This window comes from Aethalodelphis obliquidens, unplaced genomic scaffold (genome assembly GCF_003676395.1).
Source record: "Aethalodelphis obliquidens isolate GAN/ISIS:26980383/991018 unplaced genomic scaffold, ASM367639v1 scaffold30, whole genome shotgun sequence".
NCBI lineage: Eukaryota > Metazoa > Chordata > Mammalia > Artiodactyla > Delphinidae > Aethalodelphis > Aethalodelphis obliquidens.
This window is the reverse complement of record NW_020837974.1, coordinates 6,013,981-6,024,628: the sequence shown is the minus strand read 5'-3', so window position 1 is coordinate 6,024,628 and position 10,648 is coordinate 6,013,981. Positions and strand designations below refer to the sequence as shown.

The 10,648-nt window shown below is 46.9% G+C and overlaps 1 non-coding gene across 1 annotated transcript; it reads right to left on the bottom strand.

Moving 5' to 3' along the window:
• Positions 1-10,056: 10,056 nt before the first annotated feature.
• On the bottom strand, positions 10,057-10,128 carry TRNAW-CCA (transfer RNA tryptophan (anticodon CCA)). Its single transcript has one exon. It is a non-coding gene; the product is annotated as a tRNA-Trp (tRNA).
• Between the last annotated feature and the right edge of the window lie 520 nt (positions 10,129-10,648).

Below are 10,648 nucleotides of genomic sequence, written 5' to 3'. Positions count from 1 at the left end.
ATATACTTCTGAACTGTGGTATCTCACAAAAAACATGAAAAGTTTATTGTGAAGTATTGCTAACATACACGTGAGTGTAGACTAGAGAGAACAATTTTAAAGAACATTCACATATGCACCACACCGATTAATCAATTCTTAATATGTCATATTTGTTTCATATCATTTTTTTTTTTGGCTATGCCACACAGCTTGTGGGATCTTAGTTCCCTGACCAGAAATCAAACCTGGGCCCCCTGTAGTGAAAGCGTGGAGTCCTAACCACTGGACCACCAGGGAATTCCCTTCATATCATTTTTAAGGAAATAAAACAATATAGGACTTCCCTGGTGACGCAATGGTTAAGAATCCACCTGCCAATGCAGGGGACACAGGTTCGAGCCCTGGTCCGGGAAGATCCCAGAAGCCACAGAGCAACTAAGCCCGTGCAACACAACTACTGAGCCCGCGCTCTACAGCCCGTGAGCCACAACTACTGAGCCCGCGCTCTACAGCCCGTGAGCCACAACTACTGAGCCCACACACCACAACTACTGAAGCCTCCACACTTAGAGCCCGTGCTCCACAACAAGAGAAGCCACTGCAATGAGAAGCCCGCGGAGCGCAATGAAGAGTAGCCCCCGCTCGCCGCAACTCGAGAAAGCCCGCGCACGAAGACCCAACGCAGCCAAAAATAAAATATAAATACATTAATTTAAAAAACAACAACAATGTATACTGTAAGGCAGTGGTGCCCAACCTTTCCAGCACCAGGGACCAGTTTCGTGGAAGACAATTTTTCCATGGATGGGGGTTGGTGGGGTGGGGAGATGGTTCAGGCAGTAAGGCACGCGACAGGGAGCAGCATATGAAGCTTCACTCGCTCACCTGCCACTCACCTCCTGCTGTGTGGCCCAGTTCCGGTACTGGTCCTCAGCCCAGGGGTTGGGGACCCCACTGTAAGGGACACTCATGTGCCCTCCCTAATCCCATTCCCCTCACCTTCAAGGCAACTCATTACCCAAGGAGAGCACGCTTCTGTAGTTGTCCAGCATCACGTCTCTGTAGAGGTCCTTCTGAGCCCAGTCCAGTGTGTCCCACTCTTCCCTGGTGAAGTACAGAGCCACGTCCTCAAAGGACAGCAACCCCTGGAAACATAGCGACTAACTGCAGCTGCAATTCTTACAATAACTTTGTGAGCTACAGTTTTATTATTACAGATGGTCAATATTTGAGGATTCTCTGGCCGTTTGGTCTCTGCTGCAGTCACTCAGCTCTGCTCTGGTAGCACAGACACAGCACAGACAACAGAAGAGCAAACGGGTGTGGCTGTGACCCAATAGAACTACTCCCGGCTCCAGGTGAGTTTGCCGACCCTGCTCTGTACAACGCTACCTTCCACATCCTGTATTTCTTCTGCCCGGATCTCTCAGGAAAGAGATGGCTCATTCCCATGAGGTCACTGAGGACGGGGCAGCGAGCGGGCCATTCACACAGGGATGGACAGGCTAATGGGACACAGGGATGGACAGGCTAATGGGACACAGGGACAGACAGGCTAATGGGACACAGGGATGGACAGGCTAATGGGACACAGGGGCGGACAGGCTAATGGGAACCACCCAGGCGGGCTGGAGCTCGTGGGGCTGGCTGTCGTGGGCACCGCTACCCACTAGGTGTGAAGGGGGAGGACGGGAGGGGACACTGGGATCCAGAAAGCTGCTGGAGAAGCAAGACCGGAGCTGGGGGCAGCCCAGCAGGGAGGGACTGAGGGATAAACCCCCAACAGCGATCCCCTCCAGGCCTCTGGTCCCCACCCCATCCCCCTGCCAGAAGCCAACCCGAAGCAAGAGCAAGGGAGCCCGTGGATGGAGAATATAAAGGCCAGCCTCCCAGGGCGCAGACAAAGTGGGGAACGGTGGAGAGCGTCTCCACGGGCCAAACACAGACCGCTGAGCACCGTGCCCACGGCAGAAGTTTCCACCTGCAACTGTGTATCCAGCTCCCGGGGGCCGAGAGGCCTGGCGTCTGCCCCCCACACTCGCCGTGGTTCAGGGGGTGTTCGTGCGGAAGGGCTTCAGCAATAGGAACACCAGCCCCACCCGAGATGCTTCACGCTGCTCCCCTCTGCAGACAGACCCTGAGTCTCGCAAACGACAGGCCTTTCTTTCCTCCTGCCCACACCTGGCCCAATGCTTCATCTTACTTGACTTAGCAGCAGCATTTAACACAGCTGATTACCCCCTGCTCCTTGAAACTCTTTCTTCAACTGGTTACCAGGATGCCAGACTTTTGGCTTCCCCTTGCCTCACTGGCCACATCATCTCAGTCTCCTTTGCTGGCTCCACTTCCCCTGACCTGGAAGTGTTGGAAGCTATAGGCCTCAGTAATAAGATCTCACCTCTTCTCCATCCATACTTATTCCCTTAGTGATCACAGTTTCATAGTTTAAAATACCATTCACACAGATTACTCCCAAATTTAAAGTTCCAACTGGAGTTCTTCCCAGAGCTTTGAGTTTCCAAGGAAAATTCACTTTCATTCAGTCCTCCAGATGGGATTTCCATGAACCTCTGAAGCAAGATGAAAGAAAGAAATGAGGACACACTATGAACACCAAGCTGAGATTTCACGGGAGGGAGATTAAACTCAAACTTGCCTGGAACTCAACAGGAAGGGGCTCTACGGTAGGCTCCACTTCTTCTGTGCTCTGTTTTTGGGGCAGAGAAGCATCCTCAGTAGTCATAGCTGGAAGGAGTAGCAAAAAAACCATGAAGGAGATAAACTATACCTTCCCACTTCCAAATTCACTAGGACAAAAGCTATCAGAAGACAGATGAATTATATACATAAGGCCTACTCCACTTAACTCAAAAAGCTCAGATAAAGACAATAACATGAAAGTGCTTTGACCAAAAAGTTAAACTCATGGACCCATAATATCTCAACCTTTTGGAATAATCTAATGGGGGTGGAAGAGTATGACCTGTTCTTTGTCACAAAAGCAAGCACTGTGGAATATTCTCCCTTCCACGGATTCAGAGGGAAGGGAATGTGGATGAGAACAGAAATGTGGAAAGAGGAAGATGAGACAGGGGGATGCTATACAAGGAGCCTACTTATGGATTTCCAAACATGGTACCTTACTGAGTTTCTCTACTTTGGGGCCTTCTCCTGACATGTGTCTGCTTCCCTTTTCTTTCATGCAGAGGCAACTAACCTTTTCATTCTCATCAAGGGTATTTCCTCCACTTGTCCCCACCTTCAACTCCACGTTTATTTCTGTAATTCTTAACTTTTTCTTCAACTCCAATGGTCAGATAATCCATGATCAACTTCTCTTTGTTGGCCTGTTATTGCTATGACTCCCTCCTTATTCACTGTTTTATTTGAGATAAACATAGACTTTCCAGCAATATATAGTCTGCTTCTTTGTATATCATTCAGCTCTACCCGAAAGCTCTGGAGAGAGATTTTGGGGTAGGCCTTCCCCTCTCTGGAATTGATTCCTACTCCCTGGGGCATCTCCCTCTACCTCTACTCCTAGGAGGCTTATTATTTTGCTTAGAACCCTTATAATTTAGCCTAAATCAACCTTCACAGATGGAAGACCCTCCTCTGGAGTACTAAGGTCAGTCACTGGATTCCACACCGAAGCAAAAACAGGAGAGCACCGGGGCAGTGAACTGTGAGCTGCAGTCACACACCTGGTTCCGGACAGTGCACAAACTCTCATGAGACCCTCAAGCACAGAAGTGGCCATTAGCTGGCCTGTGAATAATGTAGCAGTAACTGCAAGCAGGGCTCCCACAGTTGCCTTATCTTTTCCTATTCATAAACACCAGGCAATTGATAGATGGGGCCCTTCCTTACGCATTAAGACCCTGAAAATATACAGGCCGGGATTCCCTTCCACGTTGAGTCGAACCCCAAATACAGGCAGGCCCCAAAACTCTGACAGAGCAAAGCACAGAAGGGGAATGAGTAAGACACGGACCCCATTCTTTTCTTTCTGTCCCCAAAGTTCAGAACCTTAAGAATCTAGGTGGAGCGACAAGATCTAAAGCTAATACCAAAGAGAAGCACTCGCGCTCTCCACACCTCGGAAGCCGAGCCCTCGGTCGCCGAGCCCTCGGTCCTCCGCACTCCCCTTCCCAGAATCCCTCGGTGTGCCACGCCCCCTTCAGGCTCCCGGACTCCATTTCCCAGAGCGCTTAGCGGCAACCTCGCTTCCGGGACTCCCCTTCGCTCAGAACAAGGCTCCCGAAGCCGGCTAGCTACCCAGCCGGAAATACCCCAAAGGAGTTCGCGGAGCTCCCGCGGTTGGGACGGGGACGCGGGCAGGGACCAGCCCTGACCCTGCCGAGGCCTGGACCTGAGAGCCCCGCCCGCGCTGTGGTGGGAGGCATTAGAGCCGCGCGCCCAACGGGCGGGTCGCGGAGGTCTGCGCCTCTAACCCGGTTTTCTCTTACCCCCGGACGCGCTGCGGAACCGGCTCCCGCCCCAGGGCTAGACTCCCGGCCGGGCTGCGCTCTGGGAGGGGCGGGAGGGGCGGACACAGTCGCCTTCCAGACCCACGGAGCTGCGGGGAGACAAAAGGCTCGAGCCCGAGGCTCCGTCTGGAGTCGCATCTGCGCACTTGGAGGCCACCGCGCCGGGTCCGGGGTCCCGGCGGAAGGACTCCACTTCCCAGAGGACTCGGGGGACATAGGTGCCTGTCCTGAGAGCGCCTGCAGAGCGAGGGGAGGGAACTGCGGGCCTTTCCTGTCGGCCTCGAAATGGAGATCATTCCCCACCTGATAGGTCTCTTCTGAATAAACTGAGAAGCTGTTGTTTAAAAGCTCAGAGTGAAAAAAAAAAAATAAATAAAAGCTCAGAGTGATTTGAGTGTCTGATTATTCGTTGGGAGTGGGCGATGGGGACCTGTGACACATAGTCTTTTTCCTAGTATTTCTCATTCTTTCTTATAATAAAGCCTCAAATCTGGACACCGAGCGCTAGTGCTGATTTTGTTGAAAGCATTTTGGCTGATTTAGAAAGCATCGTCACGGGTGAGCAGCCGTTGTCCTAATAGGAGAGAGATAAAAGAAGCATGGTTAGGAATGAGTTCACAAGGAAAGTTAGATGTGAGAAAAAAAGCAGGTAGGGAGGTTGGTTCTGAAGTGGAGGATTGTGCGGACCTAGGAACGTTAGTACTATACTGGGAGGGCCACTCCCTGGAGCCAAAGATCAACCAAGATAAAAGATACTTCTCCCCACAGTGTCAGAAACAGTCGGGGCTTCAGCTTCTAGTTCTTCACAGAAATCCAGGGAAACCCGTCTCATTTCTTTCTTTTTTTAAAAAAATAAATTTATTTTTATTTTTGGCTGCGTTGGGTCTTTGTTGCTGCGCGCGGGCTAAGCAGCAAGCGGGAGCTACTCTTCCTTGCGGTGCCCGGGCTTCTCATTGGGTGACTTCTCTTGTTGCAGAGCACGGGCTCTAGGCGCGGGCTTCAGTAGTTGTGGCGCACGGGCTTAGTTGCTCTGTGGCATGTGGGATCTTACCGGACCAGGGCTGGAACCCGTGTCCCCTGCATTGGCAGGCGGATTCGTAAACCACTGCACCACCAGGGGAGCCTAAACCCAATGCATTTCAATTGCCGTTCTAGTCCAAATTACCATAGTCACCTGAACAGTCTCCACATCTAATCTCCCTTTTCTTCAATCTGTGCTATTCAAAGCAGCCTAGATGAAGATTTAAAAATTAAATCTGTTTATGTCACTCTTCCTAGAACGCTTCAGTGGCTCCCTCTGCCCTGGAGTAAGGTGTAAACCCCTTAACACAGTTTACAAAACCCTGCATAATCTGGCTCTGCCAATCCTGAATTATCTGTGGCTACCTTCCTACCTTTCTCTATACTCAGATCACATGGGCTTTTTAGTATCTCACATCCCAAACTTTTGCTCTCCCTTAGTCTGCACATTCTGTTTAGAACATCTTCCTCTAGTTACCCTTCAGATTTCAGTTCAAGTGTCACTTCTTCAGAGAAGCCTTCCCTTCCCCTTCCTTCCCTTTAATTCAAATTAATTCTCTTGCAGAACTCTGTTCTTTCTCTCCACAGAATTGCCACAATTTATAATCATACATTTTTCTTCTATTATTTAGTGTACACAGACACACCAGAATGGGTGTCAACAGCTTGGAAGAAAATCCCAGAGACAATAGTGGAACATACTTAAGAATTGCTTTATTACAATATTCTTGGTGACAAGGAAAGTGATACTGGGTGAAAAAAACATGGGCACAGACAACATTGAGCGGAAAAATGATTCAGAATAGGATTCAGAGTGTGAAGAGTTTAGCAAGGCCTTAACCATTTTATTTTCCTCTTTGTGTGAGTACAAGAGTCATATCATTTTAAATGTTTGATTAAAACTATGTCTAAGTAAGTCTAAAAGGGATCTATTAATAACATGAAATAAAAGGTCAGAGTGATAATAAAATATTATGTCATAATTTAGTTGGCAGTGTTTTTTCTTTATTGGTGGCACAAAAAATAATGGTGCATCTTATAATTCCACGGTGTCTTAGAATCCATGGAATACGCCAGGTTGTTTACTACTGACTTTGTGAACTGTAAAATGAAAAATTCTGAAATAAATCATCTCTAGGACCTCTTCTTGTTCTGTTGTTCGGTGCTTCTCTGTGTTAAGGCCTGGATCTCAATGCTGATGGTGGGCAGACTCAGGGGACTTGGCTCTGCTTGTTAAATGCCATTATTCCTTTTTTTAAAAAAAATTGTGATCTTTTAAAAATTGAAGTATAGTTAATTTACAATGTTGTGTTAGTTTCAGGTGTACAGCAAAGTGATTCAGTTTTATATATATATATATATATATATATATATATATATATATATATCTTTAACACTTAAGTAAATTTTAATGGCATGGTAAATTGGCAAAGATAATTTTTATACCAGTTGGATGAAATACAGTGTAACCATTAATAATATGCAGTATCCACTCCTAGGTATTTTTCCCAGAGAAATAAAAAATATGCCCACATAACATCTTATAGTATGTGAATGTCCATAGCAGCATTATTCACAGTAGCCAAAAACTGGAAACAACCCAAATGTCCATCAACTGATGAATATATGTATATAAAATGAGGTCCAAAAAATAAATAAATAATAAAAAAATAAAAAATAAAATGAGGTCCATCCATACAATGGAATATTATTAAGCAATGAGAAGGAATGAAGTAGTGACACAGGCTACAACATGGGTGAACCTTGAAAACATTAAGTGAAAACATCTAAGTAAGAGAAACCAGACCCAGAAGGTCACATATTGTGTAACTTCATTTATAGAAACATCCAGAATAGGCATATCTATGGAGACAGAAAGTAGATACATGAATGATTGCATAGGGCTGGACGGGACAGTGGGTGTGAGGAAATGGGTGGTGACTGCTAATGGGTAAAGGGTTGCTCTTGGTGGTTATAAAAATGTTCTAAAATCGATTGTGGTGATGACCGTACAAGTCCGTGAATATACCCAAAGCTGTTAATTGTACACTTTAAAAAGGTGAATTATATTGTATGTGAATTAGATCTCAATAGAGATGTTTTAAAAGACACATTAAATTTATAGGTAATATCTGTTAGTGTAGTATCACAGGGGAAATTGTTTTACATGAAGATTTTTACAAGAGAATGATGTGTAAGGACATATAGACAGAAAAATCCCAGTGAAGTTACACATTATGGCAAGAGTCTTGGTTTTCTCTGAGATGTTTGAATTTGGGTCATTTTAAGTTTTCTCATCACCATGTCCTGTATCGACAAATTTTCTATTAAAGAGCATATTTTACTGTTTAAAAGAAAAAAATAATAATTGCCTTCTTTTCAAAATAGGGCAAAATAAAACACTCTTCCTCATAGGTGTGACTCAAGTACATTCTTGTGTGAAGGGCTGGAGGAAGAGGGTCCCCACATCGTCTCTTCAGTCTCTGCTTTGTGTTTTGCTGGTCACGTGTCAGAATCTCTTCAGATAAATTATGAGACTGGGGCCTCCCTGAGAACCTGATCTATTTTATCCTCTGACCCGTCCCCAGCTCCTAGAAGGGTGCTTGGACATCCTAGAACATCATGTGTGTGTTATCCTGTCATGATTATGCAAATGTTTGGGAAATAAATTATTATGACCTCTCTTAGGGTCACTCTAAAGAGGAGAAAACCTTCAGAGGAGAAGCATCCCGCACAGACAGCGGATTCCCCGCGCAGCTCCCGTTTCTGTTTACAGAAGACCCGCACGGCCATTGCTGCAGGTCAGTAAGTTTCAGACATCTGGACGTACGGAAGGGAGGGAGGGAGGGTCAAGCACGACCGTCGCCAGGCAGGTGACATGGGGAGAGTCAGTCCTGCAGGTCACATCCAGGAATGTGAAGGAGGAGAGAGCACAGGTCTGGTCCCCAGGCCACTTTTGTGTCCTCGCAGTAGGACCGGCTCCAGCTATGGATCCAGGACGTTCCCAAAAGCGCACTCACCCCAAGTGAAGACGATTGACCTCAGCGTTGCCTTCCATGCGCTGCCCTCCCGCTTTCCCTGGGTAGGTAGAACTTCCCCCTGGCACCTACTGATCCTTAGGGAGCTCCTGTGACAAAGGGAACTCTCGCGGTCCCACCTCACGTTCCTCTGGCTTAGTGGCTGCAGGAACCTCGGTCTCGGAGAAGGGGCTGGACCACCAGCGCAGTTTGGAGGATGGCCAGAGCCTTAAAATCGCCAGGGATCGCGAGCTGCTTAAACAGGCGAAGGCAAGTGTTCTCCGAGCCCCTTCCCCTAACCCTGTCTACCTTTACTTTTTCCACCTTTCCACCTTGCTTTCTGCACGCCCATGATGTAAAGACAAGAAGTGCAGAGAGAACCCCAAACCCTCTGGACGCATGGAGAGCAAACATTGAATTCTGCAAGGGAGAAGTGAGGAAGTTAGCATGTGATAAATATCCGAAACGGACCAGCATTTGTGGCTTCGTGGCACAAAGGTAGCGCATGTGTCTCTAGATCAGAAGGTTGAGGGTTCAAATCACTTTGGTATCCAAGTAGATATTACCCCTCAATTCTGAGATTTCACCAATCATCAACCTTTTAAAAAGGAGGCTTTTTTTTTTTTTTTTTTTTTTGCCTCGCTTCTTGTGGGATTTTAACACAGGCCCTCTGCAGTGAGAGCGCGGAATCCTCACCACTGGACCTCCAGGGAACTCCCTAAAAGAGAATTATTTACCTATCTATTTATTTATTGAACTCAGCAAAGGACAGACTTTTAAATGGAAGGGGGTTGAGGCTGGCTTAATTAATTAAGTGAAAGCTTAATCCTGATAAGTCTGCAATCGTCCCCATTTCTGCCAGCCTGGGTTTTTCCTTTTTGAGGTCGTGACCACTGGTTTGTATGTGGAACTTGATTGTTTCATATCCCTCTAGGAGAGATGCATTTAAATGAATCCTAAGTGACAACGTGGTAAATGCCAGGGTAGCTTTCCACTCTCATAGAATTCAGGAACTCGGTCATCAACATAATAAATTTAGAATCAACTTCTTTAACCACAAAGCTCAGGGGCTTTTAACAGAGGAAGCTCAAATCATGAAGTCTGTTTGGTGGTGGCAGTTGAGGTGGGGAGGGGGACAGGGAAACTGACTTCATCTAGATGACTCAAATATCAACCCAGAGAGACTGTGCCATACCCTTCTGGGGACCCAGTAAAACTACGTCCACATCAGAGTGAATTCATTAACAAAGTCTCCTCATGCCGTTTTAATGTCCTATCTGAAGTCGTCTGATGTCCTACGTGAAGCTTAGTCCTGATAAGGAAAAGGATGGAACGACCTACATTTCGGCTCACCTGGGGTTTTCTTCCCTTTCAGATCATCCTTATCTTTCTGTTACGTGCCTGTCCATTGCTGAGTTGTTCACAAGAAGTTTCTCTGGACTAAAGAAAAGGAGAAAATCCACGCCTGGGAGCCCGCAGACAGACGCTTGTTTACTTTTGTTCACTACTGAATCTATCCCTTGGGGCAAGAGGAAAAGACACAACCTTGACCCCGACGTGATTTGAACACGCAACCTTCTGATCTGGAGTCAGACGCGCTACCGTTGCGCCACGAGGTCTTGGGAATGGCCCTATTTTTTATGCCTGAGAGGGACAATTTCTGTGGTTGTCAGGTGCAGCGTCCAGTATTTTTTTCTTTTACTGCTCTCACTACGGCTTGGGATTGACTGTGAGTTCTTTGTCCCTTTTATAACGAGGCTATTCAAAGCGAGACGTAAATGTAAATGAAGCAGGTGGGAAGCTGAGGACTCAGGGGATACTCGCCCTGGTAATTCGGGAACCCCACTTCCCCTATGGAGGTTTAAAGGAACGATGTTTGGGAAGAGACTGGAAAGTAAGAAGCTCAGCTCACCGGGGAGGCAGGGTGAGGTGATCAGCTCTCCGGGTTCTCTTGTCCCAGGGCTTCTGCATGTGGAGCGCGGGGAGGATTTGCACGTGGGTCACACCTGCGGAGGAACACTATTTCCCTTTACCAAAAGGGCGCTTAGAAGGTTTTTTTTTTTTTTTTTTTTAAATAACATATTCAGGGGAGAGGGATAAATTAGGAGTTTGAGATTAACATATTCACACTACTATACA